General features: G+C 35.9%; 1 pseudogene; it reads left to right on the forward strand.

The window, feature by feature from the left end:
• On the forward strand, positions 1-24,830 carry Vmn2r116l-ps34 (vomeronasal 2, receptor 116 like, pseudogene 34; annotated as a pseudogene).
• Positions 24,831-25,127: the final 297 nt, after the last annotated feature.

Genomic DNA, 25,127 nt, shown 5'->3' on the forward strand with positions numbered 1-25,127 from the left:
ATGTTCATCATGATTTTACTTTTATTATTCCTAAACGTTCCACTTCTACTGGCTGATCTTTTTCATCCCAGGTGCTTTTGGAGAATGAAGCAGAATGACCACAAGGATAGAAACCCGGGAACAGGTTGTACCTTCTTTATTGCATCAGTAAAATGGCCTGTGGAGAAAGAATATTTCAGTCATATTTTCAATACACAGTAAGTGCTTTTGTGTCTCACATGTAAAAGTCATCATGAATATTTCTGAAGACAACTGAGGATTAGGAGCAAAGCAAAACTTTGAGACATTTGTACTGTTTTCACACTGCAAAAAAAGCATTCAAAATTCTATTAGAGACTTAATGCTATATTACCACTTTAAATTTACATAGAGTATATTTCTTTCTATCAGCCTCACAATTACAGGAATGAAAGCTGAAAAATATAACAAATCTGGACCTTTATTTGCCTCACAAATCTCTATCCTAGACAGGTTCCACAACATAGTAGGCAATGGTGTCTTACTGAAAGAGTCCCTGTAAATTTTCTTTGACTTATCTTAAGTGTGTTTCGGCAAAGGGCCAAAGAGTCTGCTGATATTCCTTCCATCAGAGTGCAGTTTCCAGTACATGTTCTGGGGCCATGAATGTTCAAGACATACCTAGCTGTGGAGTGCTTTCTCTCTCTCTCTCTCTCTCTCTATATATATATATATATATATATATATATATATATATATATATATATATATGTGTGTGTGTGTGTGTGTGTGTGTGTGTGTGTGTGTGTGTGTGTGTGTATTATATTCAGTTACGTTCTTAAATTTCCTCCATGTCGTCCCTATTTATGTATTGAGGCAGCATCAACAATTTAACTAAGGGATCTGTCCACTGTGAACTTCATATTTTGATCTATACAAATTCATTGCATTTAAGGTCTTACAAAGTCCAGGTTATTCTTTTTTTAATTCTCTCTTTAGAATAAAGAAACAATGTATGCTATGGACTCTAAGCGATGCAATTGCACTAATTGAAAAGTGATGCTATTAGTAATAGTGATGACATCTCATTTATGAGAAATGACCTTTCATGAATATTTCAAGATTTTATAAACTTTGAGCTTCTATTTTCATCTCAACAACATTATACAGATTGTTTCAATATTTATGTGGACAAAACAATCTAGAGCAGGATTGTCCTTTTGTTGACTGCAAATGATTTCTCTAAATATCTGACAATTGTAAACACTGTAACCTTTTACAGAACACATTCTGAAAACCTCAAGTATGCTCTGGCTTTGGCTTTTTCTATATATGAAATCAACAGGAACCCTGATATTTTGCCAAATATGTCTCTAATATTTGCATTTTCAAGAGACACTTGTGATTGGGAATCCCAATTAAATGGTGTCATTCATAAGAGTTTACAAACTCACAATATTCTGCCTAATGATAGCTGTAAGGAATTCAACAAGTGTCCAATGGCACTTACAGGACTAAATTGGACATCAACCCTTAAACTTCATACAATCCTAAACAGCTTCATATCTCAGCGGGTAAGTAGCAAACGTGTGTGTGTGTGTGTGTGTGTGTGTGTGTGTGTGTGTGTGAGTGGTGTGTGCACACATACAATTATTGGACTCAGGGTAGGAATTCAATCATGAGATCATATATCTGTGCCAGCATGACCTTACTAAGCTTGGGATAATCTATGTAGATCAAGGGTAATATTTCAGAGACATGACATAGCTTCCACTTTCCCTTATATAAAATGAAAATGAGGGAGGAAATAATAGATAGTTGAGATTTCTAGAACTGTGCAGGAAAAACGTGTTTACAAGTACTAAGAATTCATTTTGTCTCATGCTCCTTCCTATGTTCTAGTTCCTTCAGCTTACATATGGACCCTTTCATCCTGTCTTGAGGGATAATGAAAAATTTCCATATCTATATCAGATGGCCTCTGATGATACATCTCTAGCCCTTGCTCTGGTCTCCTTCATAATTCATTTCGGCTGGAACTGGGTAGGGTTGGACATCTCAGACAATGATCAAGGTACCTAATTTCTCTCCTATTTGAGAAGAGAGATAGAAAAAAGTTCAGTCTGCTTTTCATTTATCAACATGATCCCAGTGAATATGCATTTATACATGACAAGAGCTGAAATGTATTACAACCAAATCATGACATCATCCACAAATGTTGTTATCATTTATGGTGACACAGACAGTACTTTAGCTGTGAGTTTTAGAATGTGGGAATCTCGAGGCCTACAGAGGGTATGGGTTACCACCTCAAAGTGGGCTCTCATTCATAGTAAGGAAGACTTCACATTTGATGACTTATATGGAAGTTTTGCTTTGGGGCAACACCATGGTGAGATTTCTGGTTTTAAAAAATTTGTTCAGACATTGAACCCTGTCAAATACTCAGATGAATTTCTGGTAAACCTGCAGTGGATGAACTTTAACTGTGAAGTCTCAGCATCTAAGTGTAAGACACTGAAAAACTGTTCATCTAATCACTCAATGGAATGGCTTATGATACATACTTTGACATGGCCTTTATTGAATGGAGTTATGACATATACAATGCTGTATATGCTTTTGCCCATGCACTCCATGAGATGACTTCTCAAAAGTTTAATAACATGCCCAAAAACAATGTCAAAGATTACAATTATAGATGCAAGAAGGTAGTGTTTCTACTCTTACATGATACTTAGTTTTATAAATGCCATAGTTTTAAGAGACCAATAGATACCAAATCCAAGTGTGCTAGAAAATATTTCCAAAATGCAAATAATTTTTACTGAGAAAGTAAATCTAGATATTGGTATATACCTGTAATATTAAGAGATTGGATTTGAAGGCATAATGTGTTATTATAGGCTTTGTATCTGTTACAAATTACCTGAATATCATCATGTATGTGCTAATACAAAAACCATATAGAGTCCATCCACAAGAGTCCTTTCAATGATTAATCCTTGTTCATTAATTCTCAAATATGTTCTTATCACTGAAGGAGATGGCTTTAATTAGAGTTCCCAAAACATGATGTTCACAATCTAGGCTTGTGGACTCACTTGGTGTCTGAGAGAACCTAGACATAAAATAGTGCTAGTATTCAACTCATTGCATTCCTTTGTGGTCATGTGTGTGAATGTATATTTCTCATTGCATATTTTTATTTTTCTGTGAATCTTTATGTCTGTGTGAATATCTATACCTATACCTATATTTAGATATAGATGATATATATATAGTGGGAGATATACAGAAAGATATATAGAGAAATATATGAAGATATACAGAGAGATGGATTGTTTATAGTTTTTTACCTTCTATCTATCTATTTATGGCAGTTAACATAAGTTTATTTCCATTTATTTTCTGTATGCTGGATTTTATCAATATTTATATTCCTTTATATAATTATCCATACACATGTCTGCATGTACCTGTGCATTTTGTGTGTTTTTGTGTATGTTCTTTCATTTTTTTCCTTTTGTCTGTGTGTGAGATCATAAAATTTTGTGTGTGTTAGAGTCACTTTGTGTGGGTGTCAGTACATGTCCACATCTATCTATGAATATATCTTTGTTCATGTGTTTCCCTCTGTGTGCATACCCGAGTATGTGTTTTTGTGTATCTGTTTGACATTTAGATGCATATTCTGTCTCTGTGTGCAGCTGTATTTTCACATCTGTGTTTGGCCATATATGTGTATGTTTTTGTAAATAACTGTGTGATTCTACTATTTGTGTATCTCTCATGGACACAACTCTGTCTGTTTCATGTGTCTTTATGTTTCATATTACACACATATTTGCTGTCTATATGCATGTTTATGCTTGATTGGTAATCTCCTCTTAAAGAACTAAAATAACAAGAACATTATCACTTTGTACATTGTAGAGGGCCGCAATAACATGCGCGACCACTAGATGGCGCTGGCTTCCACTGCGCCCCACGTGGAAGGCCAAGTCAGTCAAGATGGCGCCAGCCTTCGCTGCGCCAGCTGGCCCCCCTTTCAGGTAGTTAACTGTGCGCATGTGCAAGAGTGCCTTCCTGCCAGGTCTTTGCCCATTCCGGGGCGTGCCTGATGAGATCATGAGTAAGCAACCAATCAGGTGTGGATGCGTGCGCGAGGGTTAAATAGGCGTGCCTGGCCGGCGCGAAGGGCTTCTCCATGAGATAGGAGTAAAGTATCACTCATAGCAAGAATTTCTATGTCTCGCGTGCTTCTTGCCGGCGGAAAGTCGCATGTGGGACAGTACATCTCTTTAATTTCACTGAAAAAATTCACCTGCATATTGTCAATCAAGTAGCCTTTAAAATGAAACAAAAATATATTTTCTTGCTATAACAAAGAAAGTATACTCTATAGTGTGTTGCATGTCTTTCAGCTGTGTTCCTTTTTGAGGAAGACCCCCTTCACTAATCCTGTTGGAGACAGAGTGAATATGAACCAAAGAAACAAACTGAAGGAAGAGTATGACATTTTCTACATTTGGAATTTCCCACAGAGCCTTGGACTTAAAGTTAAAATAGGAATGTTTAGTCCATATTTTCCAAAAGGTCAACAGCTACGTTTATCTGAAGATATAATCAAGTGGGCAGAAGGAAGTACACAGGTAAGTTCAGAAATTGTACTAATTTAAATTGTACTGACAAATGTGTGCATCCAACCTTCCTTAAAAATGGTGAGAAACTAATTTTTACCATCTTAAACCATGTTTAGTTTTTCATGTTTTAGGTAACTTTTTAATAATTCATTGAGGATTTCCAACATGCATACAATATATTTGTATGATATCAAAAACATTTTCCTGCATTTAATGCTAACTTAACTTTTATAAAACAGTGTGATATTATTTTCGTTATAATGAGCAATATTCTATTATGTTCTATTAGTCCCAATTATTACTACTACAGGGTGATGTCCAGTCTTTTTTTTTTTTTTTTACAAAAATCTTTAATGGTTTTACAAGGGATTAAGTCACTCACTCCAATTATCCAGCTGAGCCAGAAAACAATATCATTGTTTATCGACCAATAAAAATATGTGGTTGCTATCAACATTTATGATAAATTATAGAAAATTCCTTTCAACTTCTCTATTTGATATTGTCACCAAATTTTACACAATCACTACATAATTTCTGATTTCCAGCTATTAGTACAGGATGTAAAAATTGAGTACATGTGATATCAAATCAATTCAAACTGATTGTTAGTTTGTTCTCTTTTTTTTATCAATAAGATTTTATATTAGTAAATTCTCGCCCCACAAAATGTCCACACAACAAACTCAGCCAATTGATACTGATATAAACTGCCCACCCAGACACGACAAATTGTCTTGTAATAATCCATCCCTTATAAGATATTCATAACTACCTGTGGCTATTAATTCCACACGGGGCTGGTTCATTCTTCTCCTCCCCCTCTTTATTTCTTCTCCTTTTTCTCCTCACTCTTCTGCCTTTCAAAAACGATGCCCCTGCCTTTATTTTTCATTGCCCAATCACAGACCTTGTCTTAGCTTGTGCCTGTCCTCAAGTGCATATAAATAACAACCCACACTACCCTGAGTTGTTTGGAAAATTATAAACCTTTTGTTTTCCATGACGAATCTTTCTTTTTTTTATTTATTTTTTTATTAACTTGAGTATTTCTTATTTACATTTCGAGTGTTATTCCTTTTCCTGGTTTCCTGGCCAACATCCCCCTAACCCCTCCCCCTCCCCTTCTTTATGGGTGTTCCCCTCCCCATCATCCCCCCATTGCCGCCCTCCCCCCCAACAATCACGTTCACTGGGGGTTCAGTCTTAGCAGGACCCAGGGCTTCCCCTTCCACTGGTGCTCTTACTAGGATATTCATTGCTACCTATGAGGTCAGAATCCACAGTCAGTCCATGTATAGTCTTTAGGTAGTGGCTTAGTCCCTGGAAGCTCTGGTTGCTTGTCATTGTTGTTCATATGGGGTCTCAAGCCCCTTCAAGCTCTTCCAGTTCTTTGTCTGATTCCTTTAACGGGGGTCCTGTTCTCAGATCAGTGGTTGGCTGCTGGCATTTCCCTCTGTATTTGCTGTATTCTGGCTGTGTCTCTCAGGAGAGATCTACATCCGGCTCCTGTCGGCCTCCACTTCTTTGCTTCATCCATCTTGTCTAACTGGGTGGCTGTATATGTATGGGGCACATGAGGGGCAGACTCTGAATGGGTGTTCCTTCTGTCTCTGTTTTAATCTTTGCCTCTCTATTCCCTGCCAAGGGTATTCTTGTTCCCCTTTTAAAGAAGGAGTGAAGCATTCACATTTTGATCATCTGTCTTGTGTTTCATGTGTTCTATGGATCTAGGGTAATTCAAGCATTTGGGATAATAGCCACTTACTAATGAGTGCATATCATGTGTATTTTTCTGTGATTGGGCTATCTCACTCAGGATGATATTTTCCAGTTCCAACCATTTGCCTACGAATTTCATAAAGGCATTGTTTTTGATAGCTGAGTAATATTCCATTGTGTAGATGTACCACATTTTCTGTATCCATTCCTCTGTTGAAGGGCATCTGGGTTGTTTCCAGCTTCTGGTTATTATATATAAGGCTGATATGAACATAGTGGAGCATGTGTCTTTTTATATGTTGGGGCATCTTTTGGGTATATGCCCAAGAGACTTGTAGCTGGATCCTCAGGTAGTTCAATGTCCAATTTTCGGAGGAACCTCCAGACTGATTTCTAGAATGGTTGTACCAGTCTGCAATCCCACCAACAATGGAGGAGTGTTCCTCTTTCTCCATATCCTCGCCAGCATCTGCTGTCACCTGAGTTTTTGATCTTAGCCATTTTCACTGGTGTGAGGTGAAATATCAGGGTTGTTTTGATTTGCATTTCCCTTATGACTAAAGATGTTGAACATTTCTTTAGGTGTTTCTCAGCCATTTGGCATTCCTCAGCTGTGAATTCTTTGTTTAGCTGTGAACTCCATTTTTAATAGGGTTATTTGTCTCCCTGCGGTCTAACTTCTTGAGTTCTTTGTGTATTTTGGACATAAGCCCTCTATCTCTTGCAGGATTGGTAAAGATCTTTTCCCAATCTGTTGGTTGCCTTTTTGTCCTAACCACAGTGTCCTTTGCCTTACAGAAACATTGCATTTTTATGAGATTCCATTTTTTGATTCTTGATCTTAGAGCATAAGCCATTGGTGTTTTGTTCAGGAAATTTTTTCCAGTGCCCATGTGTTCAAGATGCTGACCTAGTTTTTCTTCTATTAGTTTGAGTGTATCTGGTTTGATGTGGAGGTCCTTGATCCACTTGGACTTAAGCTTTGTACAGGGTGATAAGCATGGATCGATCTGCATTCTTCTACATGTTGTCCTCCAGTTGAACCAGCACCATTTGCTGAAAATGCTATCTTTTTTCATTTGGATGGTTTTGGTTCCTTTGTCAAAAATCAAGTGCCCATGTGTGTGGTTTCATTTCTGGATCTTCAATTCTGTTCCATTGGTCTATCTGTCTGTCTCGGTACCAATACTATGCAGTTTTTATCACTATTGCTCTGTAATACTGCTTGAGTTCAGGGATAGTGATTCCCCCTGAAGTCCTTTTATTGTTGAGGATAGTTTTAACCATCCTGGGTTTTTTGTTATTCCAGATGAATTTGCAAATTGTTCTGTCTAACTCTTTGAAGAAATGGATCGGTATTTTGATGGGGATTGCATTGGATCTGTAGATCGCTTTTGGTAAAATGGCCATTTTTACTATATTAAGCCTGCCAATCCATGAGCATGGGAGATCTTCCCATCTTCTGAGGTCTTCTTCAATTTCTTTCTTCAGAGTCTTGAAGTTCTTATTGTACAGATCTTTTATTTGCTTGGTTAAAGTCACACCGAGTTACATTATATTATTTGGGTCTATTATGTTGTTTCCCTAATTTCTTTCTTGGCTTGTTTCTCTTTTGTGTAGAGGAAGGCTACTGATTTATTTGAGTTAATTTTATACCCAGCCACTTTGCTGAAGTTGTTTATCAGCTTTAGTAGTTCTCTGGTGGAGCTTTTGGGATCACTTAAATATACTATCTTATCATCTGCAAATTGTGGTATTTTGACTTCTTCTTTTCCAGTGATGTCCAGTCTTATGATAAACTCTGTAAAACGATGTTTAAATACTCCAGTTCTTTGCAAGGACAAACTAAGTTCATCATAACCATATCGACGACTTTTATGTAATTTTTAAGCCTGTTTAATAACTAGTCTTAAATTTCCAACAACACTAGCTAACCATACATTAACATTTTGTAAGAAATTTAGATACTCCCTGAACTAGAATTTGTGGGGTTTTTCTGTTTCATTATTATTTTGGTATGGGTGATTTGTCTGCATATATATATATGTATATATATGTATATATATGTATATATGTATATATATGTATATATATGTATATATATGTATATATATGTATATATATGTATATATGTGTATATATGTATATATGTATATATATGTATATATATGTATATATATGTATATATATGTATATATACATATGTATATATGTATATATATGTATATACATATATAGATATAGATATAGATATAGATATAGATATAGATATAGATATATCTTTGAAACACCTATATGTGCAGTGCATATGGATAGATGAAGAGTTATTCAAATCTCAGGCCATTTTCAAGAGCTTCATGCCATTCAGGGTTACTGGAAATCAAACATGGGTTCTTTCCCTGAGTAATAATTTTTTTGAGAATTTGAACATATGTCCAGGCCTGAATCATAAGTTTTAAATATGGATGCTCACTGAAGTAAACTTGTCTGGTCTTGTTCATTCCTGCATAAGTCTTTCAAATAGAGGTGTCTGTGCCTAGTTGCCTTCTCTATATGAAGAGAAATTATTAGTAATAAAAACTTGCTTTGAAGGAAATTTGAAAATTAAATGGCTCATATGCATGCTAGGTATAGTACAGGTAAGAATTCTGTTGTGTTTAGTTTGGTTGTGTCATATTCAAACTGCCCTATTTTATTTGAAGTAATAACTCATGTTGCTCTGACAGTATGAAATTTAAAGTCATTATTCTTTCCTCAGTTCCACTGTTAGGGAAAAAACATAGGAGCTGAAAATGAAGTTACAGAACTGAGTATCCATTTGGAGTGTAGCATTGAAATATCACATGTGTTCTAACCATACCACACATGAGCCTTATAAACATATTCACTGGTAGAATATATATTTTTTAAAAATGAAAACAGTGTTCTACTCATATATACTTTAAATACATTATTAAATCTAATAAATAAAAATGTGAAGACATCATGTTAATATTCCCAAGATCAGAATCATAAATTTAAGTGGATATAGGTTCAATGAGGAACTAAACAATAAATAAAAGAATGGTTAAAAAATGGTTTAAAAAATCAGAGGGAAATAATCACCTCTAGTAGAATGCTATGATAGTGTCAAACTATAATATTATGAGACACTGAGTTCAGAAATGGCATAGGTATTCTGTAAAATTATAAAATAAAGAAATTTTTATATTTATATGTATGTATATGTATATGGAAAAACCAAATAAACCAAATAAATACCTCAGTGAATCGTCTTCCAGAAGTCATGCTCCAAAGTGAGGACAGGATGGCAAGACATGAAAAAAAAGACATGAACAGTAGACAACTCTAACTATGACAAATCATACAACAAGGTAAAAATGAAACTCATAGGTGAACAACAAAGTATGATTAAAGGTCAAATTTAAAATGAATGGGAACAAGCCAAGAAGAACACACTCTATGTATCAAAAGTATATCCATGAAATTGCAGCTGCATATAGCTAAAATAATGTGGGAAGGGTAGAAACCTGTCTAGTTAGAAGCATATCAATAGCAACTTTGAAATAGGAAATACTCAGCTTTTGAAATGAAATAGTGCTTCACCAATTTTTGGTAAAGTTTATTGTGGAACAAGGAGCAGATATGAAAGCTGCAGGAGAGAACCCCTCTTCATAGCAAGTCTTGCTCTGGTAAAAGGTTCTACTAGCCTCAATCATTGTCAAATGTAGTTAATTCTCACATTCACCTATTCACTTTACATAATAATAACCATTTACACATGGTCCTCTGCTTCTAGTCTTTCTCCTATCCTTCCCTTCTTTCCCATCCCCTACTTCTTCCTTTTTCAGAAAAGAGAAGCCATCTACCCTGCTCTCCCCTCTCCTCCTGGAAATCAACGTGCTTTGCCTAATATGCTGCAAAACAACTAGGCCCAGATTTATATTGCCTTATTGGTTTCAGGGGAGGCAGCCCAGAAGGGGTAAAGTATCCCAAAGAAAGGCAAAAGACCAAGACAGCAAAATTGGTATTGCTCTTAGGAGTGCAACATAAAGACCAAGCTGTACCATGGTTAAAAATGTTTAGAATGCCTAAATCAGTCCCGTGCATTATTTGTGTATAGGATGAGGTCATTATGCAGGTTAAGGCAGTTACAAGATAGAACTAGTCCTGTCATTGGATGAGATGGAAGGATGTGCAGGAGAAGACTTTTGGAAAGGATGGAGAGACTGGAACCAGAGAGTAGGTAGCCAAGAGAACATGGATGCAATTGTTAAAATTTCTCTCTGCACATTTACAGGTTTTTAGGAATATTCTCAATGGATGGATGTGTACAGAGCTTTGTATGTCTAGGTGGGCAATTATATCTTATCAATTGGATTGGAGGTTATTGTGTTGTGTGTTCTTTCATGTGGCAATTTAATTGAATTGAAGAAAGTTTGCAGTGGCTGGAGACAATGGGCAACCATAGAATTGGGTTATCTATGCCGGGCATGGTAGCAAGCTGGCTTGGGAACAAGGCAAGTAGGGAGATTGTTGCCAGACTCAGAAAGTAACCATCTGCCATGTGATATGGGATAGAGCAAAGTGGGTGAGACACTTTGCTGACAGAGATAAAGATATATACCAGATATCTTGGTACACTATGCTGTCAGATCTAGTGCTGGGCAAAAGACAGAACTTTATTTAAATCTTAAAGCAACATTCCTTGTAGTTTGTTAAGTTTCTGTGAGTCATTATGGTGTAAGATTGGTTGATTTTGTAAGTATTCTTGTGGTCTCCTTGACCTCTCTTGTTCCTACATTCCTTCTTCCCCCATTTTGTTAGGATTCTCCAAGTTCAACCTTTTGTTTAGGTGTGGATCAATGCATCAGCTTCTTTTAGTTACTGAGTGATGCCTCTCTCATTATGGATATGTTAGGCTCTTGCCTTCAAGTATAAAAGAATATTATTGCCAGCATCAGAGGTAAGCTTTCTCTCATGGGTTATCTCTCCAGATGGATCAGGCATTTGTTTCTATGCCATCATACAATGCCTCTGCTCCATCTCTACTCCCACACATTTTAGGCAGAATAAAGTGTAGATGAAATGTTTTGTGGATGATATGTTGCCTCAATCCTTACCCTGGAAAATTACTGGTTCTCTGAGATGGACATTTCAGGCCCTCTATCCCTCTTTGCTAGGAGACTTAGCTTAAGTCACCCTCGTAGATTTCAGAGAGTTTCTATAGCCTTAGCTTTCTAATTTGACTTAGACATGCCGCCCTTATTAATAGTGTCTCCAAATATTCTGTACTCTATACTCCCTCTATCATTCCCTTCTGTTCTGATCCTCATCCCTGACCTTTCAGTGCACAACCACTTCAACCACTGTGTCTATTCTATTTCATCATCTCAGGGGAATATTGCTATCTTTTTACTTAGCATTTTTTTTTTTTAGTTTTGGAGATTTTCAGAGACCATGGACATTCTTAAATGGAGAGAATAATAATTTTGTCTTTCAAAAATTCAGAAATATAATTTTGTATCCCATTATTATATCAAGTGGGTTCATTCCTTATAATAAAAGGAGATGAAAAATCTTCAGTATGAATACAATTACAATAAGCCATAACTTATAAATGAGCACTATGAAGGACTTTAAAAGAACTGTATCATGTATAAAAGTAAGATAAGCACAAGGGTCAAAACAACATATAAACAACTTTCTAATGCTTGACAGAACAACTTATAAAATGTACCAAATATTAAAGTAACAACAACTGAACAATAATTAATTATTTTAGTAATAGAGTGTTAGTGGTAATCTTCTCTATTCAAACACCACAAACAATGTATGGTTTAATTTTAACAAAATAATTTATGGATTAATTTGGAATTTAACATAATTCATCCTGTTCATACTTAGTTCCCAGTTCTTCCATGTTTGCCTCTCCATGACAGCACCCCTCAAAAATTAAATTGAAGAAGACCACTTTTTTTATTTATGTACTCAATGAAGCATGACAAAACTCTCAGTTCCTTTCCTAAAAACAGAACTTAGTTGTTCTTTCCCTAAGTCCCTCTGGAAGCCCTCAAGAAATATCAGTTTATTTTCCATATATTTTAAGAGTTTTTTTCCTTCCTCTTTAACCTGCTTCTCTTTCTTGGATGGTGGTAGAAGGGAAGAGGTGAAGATGTCAGTACGAGTTGTTACATAAACCTTTCCTTTGCATCTATGAATTTACAATGCTTCAAATCACAGCAAAAGTAGTTTCCTAGAACTGTTAGAGTATCAGGAACAAAGATGTACAAGGTTTATAGTGTTATAAGAGACAAAAATCCTGGGTCTTATATGCAGCAGGGACACAGACATGGACAATGTCCTCAGAGTCAGCACAGCCCATGTACGTGGTTCCATGCTGCAGTCCAGACCATGAAAATTCCCAAATCTTTAGTAATAACATGTTCCACAGAAATCAACATAGACACTGATACAGTAAGACCATAGACCAGACAGAGCCATCCAGAGCACCATGGATTCTGACATCTCCCTTGCCTCTATGACAATGAAGTTAAATCAGTTCAATGTGGCTCTAGGCAATAGTAGATCCCATGTACCATAGCATGAGATAAGGTAACAACCCAGCCTTAGGGCATCCACATGTTCTTTGGTGGTATCACACATAGTTCATGGACATAAATAAAGACTGCATTGGCTGTAGAAGCTCAAAACTCCACATATATATTGTGACATCAGTGACCACATATACCTGTAGAGACATTAGCGAAAACAAAACAAAACAAAACAAAAAAACAAACAAAAAAAAACAGGTATTAGCAATGACTCTGGGTGCCATAGGACTATAGACCCAGATATGTACCTTGGTAATAGTAATGACTAAACTGCACCAAGACTACAGATAACAGCACAGGCAATTCACATCAATATGGCCACTGGTAGACTTATTGGTTTATTAAAAATTTATATTTTAATCCCGTGTCCTGTGGAGGATCGATGCCATAGAGAATGGAGATGTTAGAGGGTTAAGGTGGCAGTGGGAGTGCAGATGGAGGAAACTCTCTTAGAGGGAAAGTAGAGGTGGTTGTGGAGCAGCGTTTGTAAAGGGGAGACCAGACCAGGAAGGGTCATAACATTTAAACTATAAACAAATAAAATGATTAACAACAACAACAACAACAGAAAATAGATGTCCCTTTATGCCCTCCCTAGGGGGATGTATGCAAAAAAAACTCTGTTATATACATCAACAGAGCACAGCTATAAAAATGGGAGGGGAACAACATAATAGAACAGAAAAAAACTAATTAGATCTCATTGATCATTAAGGACATGCCTAAAATAATTCTTGACTAAATATCAACCAATAAAAGTCAGTCACACATCTAAAATATCGGTCCCTGTGCCAAAATGACTTCATTTCAAAAATGCACGTGTGGTTCATCATAAGCACAACAGTTAAGTTTAAAATATACCACAAATAAACTAAAAGATAAAACAAATTATCCAACAGCATGCTCTTAATTCAGTCTAGCATCATTTCAAAATTTAAAAATCAAATATATGACAATGTAGAACACACGTTGCAATAATGATGTTGTCTATGTCAAACCTACTGATGAGGTTGTACTACATGGATTTGAGAATTTTATAAATTTCATTAAAATCAGAAATGAGACCAAGGTTTTTTTTAGTGTAATGTGTCTTTTTTTTCTTTTACAGGATATATTTTAAATTACATTTTAAATGTTATCCCCTTTCCTGGTTTCTACTTCAGAAATATGCTATCCCATCCTGCCTCCCCCTGCTTCTATGAGGGTGCCCCTTCTACCACCCAACTAGTCCCTCACACACAGCCACTCCCACCCACCTAACCACCCTGACATTCCCCTACACTGGGGCATCAAGTCTTGAAAGGAACAAGAGCCTCTCCTCCCATTGATTCCCAACAAGGCCATATGAACCTGGAGACATAGATCACCGCCTGTGTACTCTTTAGTTTGTGGATTAGTCCATGGGAGCAGGGGTGGTTTGGTGTTTCTAGGTAGTTAATATTGTTGCTCTTCCTATGTGATTTCAAACTCCTTCAGCTCCTTCAGTCCTTTCTCTACTTCCTCAATTGGGGACCCCATTCTCAGTACAATGGTTCGCCATGAGCATCCACCTCTGTATTTGTCACGCTCTGGCAGAGCCTCTCAGGAGACAGGTATAACAGGCTCCTGTCAGCATGCCCTTCTTGGCATCAGCAATATTGTTTGGCTTTGGTGACTGTATATGAGATGGATCCCCTAGTTGGGCAGTCACTGGATGGCCTTACCTTCAGTCTCTGCTCCAACCTTTGTCTCCATATTTTCTCCTGTGAGCATTTTTCTTCTTGCTTGTAAGAAGATCTGAAGCATCCACACTTTAGTCTTCCTTCCTCTTGAGCTCCATGTGGTTTGTGAATTTTTTCTTGCTTATTCTGAGCTTTTGGACTAACATCTGTTTATCAGTGAGTACATAGCATGTATGTTATTTTGTGATTGGGTTTCCTCACTCAGGATGATATTTCCTAGTTCTATCCACTTGACAAAGAATTTCATGAAGTCATTGTTTATAATAGCTGTATAATATTCTGTTGTGTAAATGTACCACATTTTCTGTATCCATCCTCTGTAGAAGAACATCTGGGCTCTTAACATCATCTGGCTATAAACAATAAGGCTGCTATGAACATAGTGGAGCATGTGTCCTTGTTATATGTTGGAACATGATTCAGGTATATGGCCAGGGATAGTATAGCTGGCTCCTCAGCTATATATATGTCAAATTTTCTAAGGAAACCCTGGACTGATTTCCATAGAAGTTGTACCAGCTTGCAAATTGACCAACAATGGGGGAGTGATCCTCTTCCTCTACATCCTTGCCAGAATCTGCTATAACTTGAAATTTTGATCTTAGCAATTTTGACTGGTGTGAGGTAGAATCACAGGGTTGTTTTAATTTGCTTTTCCATGATGACTGTGTTGAAAATTTCTTTAGGTGTTTCTATACCATTTAATATTCCTCAGTTGAGAAATTTTGTTTATTTGTATACCTCATTTTTAATAGGATTATTTGATTCTTTCAAATCCAAATTCTTGAGTTCTTTATATATTGGATATTAACCCTCTATCTCATGTAAGATTGGTAAAGATGTTTTTCCCAGTCTGTTGGTTGCTGTTTTGTCCTAATGAAAGTATCCTTTGACTTACACAAGCTTTGTGATTTTATGAGATCCCATCTTTGGATTTTGGAACATAGAACATAAGTCATTGGTGATCTGTTTAGAAAATTCTCCACTGTGACTATGTGTTCAGGGCTTTCTCTACTTTCTATTCTATTAGTTTCAGTGCATCTGGTTTTATGTGTAGGCCCTTGATCCAGTTAGACTTGAGCTTTTTGCAAGGTAAAATGAATGATTTGATTTTGCAGGACTAACGGCTTTTCCTCCTACTGATGCTAGACAATAACATCCTCTGCTACATATGTGACTGGATCCATGGGTCCTTCCAGGTGTACTCATTGCTTGGAATTATAGACCATGGGAATTCTCGTGGGGTCTGTTTGGTTGATATTTTTGTTCTTCCTATAGAGTTGCAAACCCCTTCAGCTCCTTCACTCTTTTCTCCTCCATTAGGGTCCCCTTGTTCTGTCCAGTGGTTAGCTGCCACCATCCTTATCTGTATCATTTGGGGTCTAGCAGATCCATAGAAGCAGGGGAACATGAAAGAGGTATAGGAAAAGGAGCAAAAGGGATTACATTGGAAATGAATGGTTCGATCTACATTCTTCTACATGCTTACCACCAGTTGAACCAGCACAGTTTAGTGAAAATGCTGTCTTATTACCACTGATGATTTTAGATTCCTTGTCAAAGATCAAGTGGCCATAGATTTGTGAGTTCATTACTGTATCTTCAATTGATCTACCTACCATTCTCATTACCAACAACATACAGGTTTTATCACTATCAATCTTTAATATAGCTGGAAGATAGGGATGGTGGTCCCCTCAGAAGTTCTCTTAATGTTGAGGATAGTTTTTGCTATTGTGTGTTTTCTGTTCTTCCAAAAGAAATTTGCAAATTTCTCTTTGGATGGGATTGCATTGATATATAGGTTGCTTTCAGCAAGATGACTATTTTTACTATATTAATCTTGCCAATCCATGAGCATGTGACATCTTTCCATCTTCTGAGAACTTCTTCAGTTTTTTTCTTCAAAGACTTGAAATATTTGTCATACAGACTTTTCACTTGCTTGGTTTTAGTCACACCGAGGTATTTTATGATATTTTTGACTATCATGAAAGGTGCCATTTTCCTAATTTTGAGTTAATTTTATATCCAGCCACTTTGTTGAAGTTGTTTATTAGCTGTAGTAGTTTTATGGTGTAATTTTTGGAGTCATTTAAGTATACTATCATATCATCTGCAGATAGTGATATTTTGACTTATTCTTTTCCAATTTGTGACATTTCTCCTACTATTTTGTCTAATTTTTCTGGGTAGGGTTCAGGTAGTATATTGAGTAGGTAAGGAGAAGAGTGGGCAGCAATGTCCAGTCCCTGATTTTAGTGGGATTATTTCAAGTTTTTCTCCATTTAGCTTGATATTGGGTATTGGTTTGCTCTATATTGCTTTTAAAAGCTTTAGGTGTGGGCCTTGAATTCCTGATCTTTCCAAGACTTTTATCATAAAGGGGTATTGAATTCTGTCAAATGCTTTCTCAGTATCTACTGAGATGGTCATATATCTTTTATTCTTTGAGTTTATTTATGTAGTGGATTATATTTATGGATTTTTGAATATTGAACCATCCTTGCATAACTTGGGTGAAGCCTACCTGATCATGATTGATGACCCTTTTGATGTGTTCTTTGATTCTGTTTGTGAGAATTTTATTGAGTTTTTTGGAATTGATATGTATAGGGGAAATTGGTCTGAAGATTTCTTTCCTTTTTGAGTCATTTTGTGGTTTAGTTATAAGTATAATTGTTGCTTCATAGAACAAATTTGGTAGTGTTCCTTCTGTTTCTATTTTGTGAAATAGTTTGGACATATTCATATTAAGTAAGCTGTGAAGGTATGGTAGAATTCTGCACTAAACCTATCTAGTCTAACACGGGGCTCTTTCTTTCTTCCTTCCTTTCTTCCTTCCTTTCTTTCTTTCTTTCTTTCTTTCTTTCTTTCTTTCTTTCTTTCTTTCTTCCTTTCTTTCTTTCTTTTTTGTTGGAAAACTTCTTTTAGTGACTGCTTCTACTTCTTTGGGAGTTACAGAACTGCTTTTAGGTTTATTTGACACTGATTTAACTTTGGTATCTGATATCAGTCTAGAAAATTGTTCATTTCATCCAGGTTTTCCAGTTTTGTTGAGTATAGGTTTTGTGTGATACTCCAAGGATATTTTGGTTTTCCTCAGTAACTGTTGTTATGTCTTTCTTTTTATTTCTGGTATTACTACCTTGGATATGTTCTCTGTGACCTCTGGCTGGTCTGGCTAACGGTTAGTCTATCTTGTTGATTTTTTCAGTGAACCAGCTCTTGATTTTGTTGATATGTTGTATAGTTATTTTTGTTTCTACTTGTTTGATTCCAGGCATGAGCTTGATCATTTCCTGTTATCTACTCCTTTTAGGTGTCTTTGCTCCATTTTGGTCTACAGATTTCAAGTGTGCTATCAAACCTCTAGTGTATGCTCTCTCAGTTTTCATTTTACAGGCACTCAGAGCTATGAGTTTTCCTCTTAGCACTGCTTTCGATGTGCCCCCATAAGTTTCGGTATGCAGTGCCTTCATTTTCATTAAATTTAAGAACTAGTTAATTTCTTTCTTTATTTCTTCCTTGACAAAATTATCATTTAGTGCAGCAGTGTTCATCATCCATGTATATGTGGGATTTCTGTCATTTTTATTGTTATTGAAGACTATCCTTAGTCTCTGGTGATCTGATAAGATGCATAGAATTATTTTAATCTTCTTACATCTGCAGAAGCCTGTTTTTGACCAATTATATGGTAAATTTTGTAGAAAGTACCATGAGGTGCTGAAAAAAAAGGTATATTCTTTTGCATTAGGATATCATGTTCTAAGTCCATTAAATCCATTTGGTTCAAAACAGTTGTTAGTTTTACTGTATCTTTGCTTAGTTTCTATTTCCATGATCTAGTCATTGAAGATAGTGATGTGTTGATATCTCCTACTAGGATTGTGTGTGGTACAATGTGTGCTTTGAGCTTTAGTAAAGTTTCTTTAATAAATGTTGTTGGCCTTGTATTTGGAGCATATTTGTTCAGAATTGAGAGTTCATCTTTGTACATTTTTATTTGAATGAGTATGAAGTGTCCTTCCTTATCTGTTAAGTTAATTTTCGGTTGAAAGTTGAATTTGTTTGATATTTAAATGGCTATTCCAGCTTGTTACTTGAGACCATTTGTTACGAAATTTTTCCCCCAGCCTTTACTCTTAGATACTGTCTGTCTTTGTGACTGAGGTGCTTTCCTTATATGCAGCAAAATGCATCATCCTGTTTAAACATCTAGTCTGTTTATATCTTTCTTCTTGGGGAATTGAGTTTATTGATGTTGAGAGACATTAGGGACCAATAATTGTTGTTTCCTATAATTTTTGTTGTTAGAGGTAGAATTATGTTTGTGTCACTATCTTCTTTGGAGTTAGTTGAAAGATTACTTTCTTGCTTTTTCTATGGTGTAGTTTTCTTTCTCGTGTTGGAGTTTTTCTCCTATTATATTTTGTAGTGCTCAATTTGTGGAAATATATTGTTTAAATTTGGTTTTGTCATGGTTTATCCATCTATGTTCATTGAGAGTTTTGCTGGGTATAGTATCCTAGGCTGGCATTTGTGTTCTTTTGGGGTCTGTCGGACATCTTCCCCAGATCTTCTTGCTTTCATAGTCTGTTTTAAAAAGCTTGGTGCAGTTCTCATAGATCTGTTTTTATATGTTAATTGAACTTTTTTTCCCTCACCACTTTTAATATATTTATTTGTTTAGTGCATTTACTGGTTTGACTATTATATGATGGAAGGAATTTCTCTTCTGATCCAATATATTTAGAGTTCTGTAGGCTTCTTGTATGCTTATAGGCATCTGTTTCATTAGGTCATGGAAGTTTTCTTCAATAATTTTGTTGAAGATACTTACTGGCCATTTAATCTAGGAATCTTCATTCTCTTCTATACTTATTATTGTTAGGTTTGATCTTCTCATTGCACACTGGATTTCCTGGATGTGTTGGTTTAGCATCTTTTTGCATTTTGCATTTACTTTGACTGTTGTATCAATGTTTTTTATGGTATCTTATGCCCCTGTGATTCTCTCTTTTATCATTGTATTCTGTTGGTGATGCTTGCATCTACGACTCCTAATCTCTTTCCTAGGTTTTCTACTTCTAGGTTTGTCTCCCTTTGTGATTTGTTTATTGCTTCTATTTCCACTTTCAGATTCTGAATGGTTTTATGCAATTCTTTCACCTGTTTGATTGTATTTTCCTGCTGTAATTTCTTAATGGATTTTTGTGTTTCTCTTTAAATGCTTCTATCTGTTCACCTGTGTTATTCTGTATTTCTTTAAGAGAGTTATTTATGCCTTTCTTAAAGCCCTCTAGCATCATCATGTAATGTGGTTTTCAATCAGAATCTTGCTTGTCAGATGTGTTGGTGTATCCAAGACCTGCTGTAGTGGGAGAACTGTGTTCTAAAGATGCCAAGTAGTCTTGATTTCTGTTGCTTAGGTTCTTGCACGTGCGTCTTGCTCTCTGGTTTTCTCTGGTGTTAGCTGGTCTTCCTGTCTCTAACAGTGGCTTGATCTTCCTGTAAATCTCTGTGTCAGCACTCCAGGGAGACCAGCTCTCTCCTGGTGGGATCTGGATAGGGGAGCTCTGGCATATGGTCAGCTTCAGGTACAGACAGAAACTGGAAGGATCCTGTCCCAGACTGCTCCTTTGCTCCTTCATCATTAGGACTCCATACTCATCCCTCAGAGAAGTGGTAGTCTTACCTGTGCTCTCAGGTATGTCAGCACTCTTGGGAAACCAGCTCTCTCGCAGCTAGATCTTCATAAAGAGAGTTGTGGCACTGCGTCAGCTCTGAGCTATGGCACATGTAATTAATCTATTTTCTTTAAACTATGAGTCTGGAGAATCTCTCTGCATTGGTTGTCATTCAGAATTTTGAATTAACTGTACTCAAACTGGGATGAAATGGGTAATGTACCTTAAATGAGATAGGCAGAGTATGGACAAGGAAATGTATGTTTGGAACTTGTCCTCAACATAGTATTTAAAAATCTTAGTAAGTGTGAAAATGAATTAAAAAATTAAAAACAGTAAAAGAAGGAAAGTCTACTCCCATAATCTATAAACACAGTTGTGGTCTAATACTACAAGGGAAAGCTTTTTCAACAACAACAACAAGAAGAAAAACAAAAGAATTGTGGTTAGTCATATTTCTGGAGAACATGAGATAAATCTGTGGATAACTGACTCTGTAATTGCAATATTAACCTAACAAAAACAAAGAATGCAACTTCAGCATGCAGATATCAGCAAAAATTCAATGCAGTGTATATATACCCATGATGAGATTCATTGTAAAACCAAGATTTTTTTAATTTAAGAAATGCTTGAATTAACTTTAAGCAATCTAAATATTCCTCAGGGTTTTACACGATTTGCAGTCTCCGTAAATTTTATTTTTTTACCTCAGGAAAACCTCAATCTACCTTCTCACTATACAACAACCCTGTACCTGCTAACCACAATTATTTTAGGGGCTGGTTATATGCTTCTGTTTCCTGTGTTCACTTAGTTTGGTTAGGTTTTTTGTTCTAATGTTGTTGTGGTTACTTTGCTTATCTGATACATGAGGCCTTATTTACCCCACTTTGTATGTTGCTGCTTCAAAACAGTAATTATAAGCAAAGTGATGAGGAAAAGATTGATTTGGGACAAGGGTTATGCTCAAGGGAAGAAAGGGCATGGAAAATGTGACTGAAGTATAGTCATTCAAAAAAACTTTGCTTACTGGTTTGTTCTGCATGTTTTCTAATCTACCACTGGCTATACAAGAAACACTGCTCATAATGGGCTGGACATTCCTAAATGAATTAAATATTTAAAACTTTCCCTCACATATATGATGACATGCTAGTTTGAGGGAGATAATTTCTCAATTGGGATTCTCTGTGAAATTATACTGTACTTTGTGTTCAGATAACAAGAATTAACTAGAATAACCACCTTGAAACTTCTGTAGAGTTTTCACACAGAATGCTAGCAGGCTTTGTTACTGAATTTCAAGGAATTGAAAAACAGTTAAACTTTTCCTCATTTTTTTCCATATATTGATATGATATACATATATAATATAATTAGTTTATTAATATAATTTGCTAATATAGTTATGGAAGGGGTAAGTAAAACTCCTGTTAGCAGCACATGTCTACTTTTCATTAGATGCCAACTTCTGTGTGCAGTGATGATTGTGGTCCAGGATTTAGAAAATCAGGAAAGGAAGGAATGGCAGCATGCTGTTTTCATTGCAAACCCTGTCCAGAAAATGAAATTGCTAATGAGACAAGTGAGTATGTCCTGATGCAATAAGTATCAATTGGCTCCCATATTGGAATGCTGAAATGGCCTAAAATGGAAGTTTGAAAATGAAATATATCTTAGTCCTATATCTCAGTTCAAAGTTAGTCATTTTAGGATACAGTAACTTAAAATGTTCTTATTAAGAAAAAATATTAATTGTTCTATATTTTTAACTCCTTGAAAACTTATAGTAGATGGTATATTCTCAAGTAAATAGCTTTGATAAGAAATCTTTTGTGTCAGTTAACTCTAGTCAAGGTCTTCCCTGGTATTTAATCCTCTCTAAAAATATGTGTAAACATGACTCCTTAAATATTTACTTATTTCATCTTGATGTATATGCCCTTACATATGTCTATGCATATTTTGCATGTATAGAAGCAAATCGAACACAAAATAAGGCATGTGGTTATGGATAAACAAATGTAAGTCCTCTGAAAGATGAATGAAGTGGGCAAATAATATAGACTCCTTAAATATTTACTTATTTCATCTTGATGTATATGCCCTTACATATGTCTATGCATATTTTGCATGTATAGAAGCAAATGGAACACAAAATAAGGCATGTGGTTATGGATAAACAAATGTAAGTCCTCTGAAAGATGAATGAAGTGGGCAAATAATAACGTATAAAACTATCATAAATTCAACTGAGTACTTCCTTCCCTTAGAGGATATTTTGCATAATAAAAATCATTCTTTTTCTTCAAATATTCAACGTTACGTAAAATTTAGAAAACTGATGGTCACTCTTGTCTCATGTTATGAAAACATTAGGGGTCTTCTATTCATTACTATTATACCTAGTGCCAGTTAAAATTTACCACAATGGAACACATTGAACTTGTTTTATCCCGAAAGAAATTAACCATAGATTTCAAACGCCATTGGCACTAGAATAGACCATGTTAGTCAAATACCTATTTAGTCAAGATGAAATAAGTGCAAATTATAGGCATGTAATTTTCCTGCTCCTTTTGGTGCCAGCCTATATAACTGAAGAGACATCCTAAAAGTATATTTATTGCCAGTAAGATGAATTAGCAGTTAAATCCCTTTCCACTAAGTATGATTTTGTAGGTTTATTTCCAGAACCCATCAAATAGTAAGCGTTAACCAACTCCTATATGTTGCTTTGTAATATTCATGCAGTTATACATTAAACACAAAGATAAATAATTCAACATGGCTGTTTGGAGGCATGCAACATTGGTGATGTGAAGCAAACTCAAGTATTCTCCAAGAGCCAAACATTCTGCTCACAACCAACCTAAATTCCTAAGCCCTTAAACAGCAGCAGCAGCAACAACAACAACAACAACAACAACAACAACAACAACAACAAATAGCTGCTCTCCACAAGTGTACTGCTCCATGTAAAAGACTTCTAATCTTGAATGTAAATTATCCCTTATTGCAGTCATTCAACAATTCAGTGAAACGGCAATTAGATTTCCTACACACAATGGTGGTAATTACAGAGCACTTTACCTTCGCTAATTGGCTTACTGCCTTTTTATGAAAAGGCCTTACAAGATTATGTTGCTACAGTAATAAGAGGAAAATACTTAGAATGATTTTTTTAAATTATTTTTGCAGTTACAAACATCAGTACTATATTTGGACAGAGTTCAAGTCTCAGTCTTAACCTCATTCTTTCCCCATATAAACCCAATCATTCTCAAGTTAACAATAACTTTTGTTACTTTTTCTTGTACTCACACTCATAAATATACACACTCATGATAAATGATTTCAACAATATAGTGAAATAGGCAAAAAATATTTTTGCTATAATTAAAAACGGATTCAATTATTTTATGTAGCTGTGGTCTTCAATGAATTCTCAGTAACCAGATTCATGTATTGCAACACTTCTATATGCTTAAATGAAATATATTGTCAGTAAAATTGCTGAAGCTGCACTAATATTTTCATTTCTCCATTAGATGTGGATTTATGTGTCCAATGTCCAGAGGAAGAATATGCAAACACAGCACAGAATCACTGCATTCCTAAAACTGCTGTATTTCTTAGTTATGAAGAACCAATGGGGATGACACTTTCCTTAATCTCCTTGTGTTTCTCTGCATTACAACTGTGGTTCTTGGGGTCATTGTAAAGCATCACAGTACTCCCATTGTTAAGGCCAATAACCGCACTCTCACCTACATCTTGCTTATCTCACTCATCTTTTGTTTCCTCTGTCCCTTGCTCTTCATTGGTCATCCAAACTCAGCCACCTGTATCCTGCAACCAATCACATTTGGAGTTGTATTCACTGTTTCTGTTTCCACTGTGTTGGCCAAAACAATAACTGTCATTCTGGCATTCAAAGTCACAGCCTCACAAAGAATGATGAAGTACTTTCTTGTTTCACGGATAACTAACTATATCATTCCCATCTGTACTTTCATTCAAGTTATTGTCTATGCAATCTGGCTCGGAGCTTCTCCTCCTTCTGTCGATATTGATACACACTCTGAGCAAGGCAACATCATTGTTGTATGGCACAAGGGTTCAGTCAATGCCTTTTACTGTGTTCTGGGATACTTGGGTACCCTGGCTTTTGGCAGCTTTACTCTGGCTTTCTTTTCCAGAAACCTTCCTGGTACCTTCAATGAAGCCAAATCTATAACATTCAGCATGCTGGTGTTCTGCAGTGTCTGGGTAACTTTCATCCCTGTTTACCAGAGCACCAAAGGCAAGATCATGGTAGCTGTTGAGATCTTCTCCACTTCGGCCTCTACTGCAGGGATGCTGGGATGCATCTTTATTCCTAAATTTTACACAATATTGTTTAGACCCAAACGAAATTCTTTTGAAATGATTAAGGTAAAATCATCTCCCCATGCCCACATTTCATAAATTCTGAAAAACATATATATAGTTGGTTCGTAATCACCAATTTTTTTTTATAATTTTGCCATACCTATGTGGTTTTGGAATGACTCTCACTATTTCTTCTAATGGTATTGCCCAGCAAAACCATGTCTACTTACATTCCCATTGTCTCCTATAATCATCCTCAATGTTCTAAAACAATCTTCCTCTTCTACAGAAGGAGATAATAGAATCCTGATCTATTCTAAGAGTTAGATGAATTCTTCTATAAGTTTAGAGTTGACAGAAATATTTTTATCAACATGTTGTTAGAATATTTCC

This window comes from Rattus norvegicus, chromosome 1, assembly GCF_021556685.1.
Source record: "Rattus norvegicus strain SHRSP/BbbUtx chromosome 1, alternate assembly SHRSP_T2T, whole genome shotgun sequence".
In the NCBI taxonomy this organism is placed as follows: domain Eukaryota; kingdom Metazoa; phylum Chordata; class Mammalia; order Rodentia; family Muridae; genus Rattus; species Rattus norvegicus.